Genomic DNA, 1,561 nt, shown 5'->3' on the forward strand with positions numbered 1-1,561 from the left:
TCTAACTGATCAGAGAACTGAAATCTACGTTAGAGCTTTTTTCAAAAGCCAGCTCACACTAGCAAACAAGGAAAAAGTCTACTTTAGTCATGCGAGATCACACACGAGCTCATATAAGCAAACAACTTTTACCACACCATCTGCTGAGCAATGTACACTTAAAACAAAAGCTTACATTTGATGAAAGTTTAAAACAAACTATGGACTCTAGTCACCCCTGGGAAATGAAAAAAAATTAATTTATAATCAAAATAAGTTAAAACTTTATTACTGAAATTAAGATACAGATCATATAGTAATTTTCACACATCCAACCTCTGCAATTTAACCATAAGGAATTATTACCAGGACTAAAGAAGGAATATATAAAGAAACCTAAAATGCCACGAGGAAAAGCATTATGTAAGTACTGCTATCCATTGAAACTACTTTACAACATTGTTCAATATATTGCATTATTCACCAGTTTTAACAGTCACCTACATCAACTGAAACAGAGCTGAAATACACATGTGCTATTTAATGTGCTATGGATATAGAAAGGCCAAACTCAACAGCTGTCAAGTCACTCATTTTCCTCTCTTATTCAATACAGCCAACAGTGCTTTACATTTCTGATGGGAATACACAGAAAAAAAGTACCTTCTCCGCAATAAAAACACTAATGGATCAAACCTCAAGACCAAGTAAAAATTACTCTTCACAGAATTATTACTGAATTTCACTGCAATCTTTCACCAGTCAAGCAAACAACTTTTTCCTCCAACAGAGAAAATATCTCAAAATATTAATTCAAATTTCAAAACATCGCCAAAGGAATGAAAGGAAGAATAACTATACCAAATATATATATATAWAAAATGAATCTCAGCAGAACCATTATACTATCAAATTTCACAATGCAAAATACACAAAGCTAAACACTTYTTAAAATCAAACCAAGAACAAGTTCTCAGCAAACCAGACAGACAATAAAATACAAGGCATTTCTCATGCTATTCCTGGAACAATTTCCTGAGTCATTCCATTCTTCAGCCCCGGGGACCACACTGGCCAGGGCCACACTAACAGACTTCGCAATGTAGCTGAAGCAGAGCGTTGACCTAAATGCTGTTGCCACTGAGCTCCTTGCAACTCACGCTTGAGGAGGAGGGGCCGGTACGGATTTAACAACTTGCATGAAATACTTAAGCTATTTCAGCTTGAAACTGCTAATGCAGAWTTTTTCCTTGAAACAGCCATAAATCACTTCAATTTCTACAGACTGAAACCTCCAAAAATGACTGCAAGAATACTCTACGCCACCTAATCGGTCAGAAATTTTTAAAAGAGAGCCCGAAACACTACCACGCTTCACTAGAAGCGAACCCGCCCCGTGGTGCTAGCCGAAACACGAGGCCCTGGACTTCAGACAGGGCTGAGCCACACGCTGGGCGCTGAGACAAGCTGGGGCTCGATGAGCTGCAGCTTAAACCGTCCGCTGCCTGCCCGAGCAGCGGCCCGCAACGCGGTGAGGCGCGGCGGGCCGCGGGCAGCGCCGACGCCTGCCGTCAGCGGCCCG

The sequence above is a fragment of the Rhea americana genome, unplaced genomic scaffold (genome assembly GCF_003343005.1).
Source record: "Rhea americana isolate MKP2758 unplaced genomic scaffold, rheAme1 scaffold_65, whole genome shotgun sequence".
In the NCBI taxonomy this organism is placed as follows: Eukaryota; Metazoa; Chordata; class Aves; order Rheiformes; family Rheidae; genus Rhea; species Rhea americana.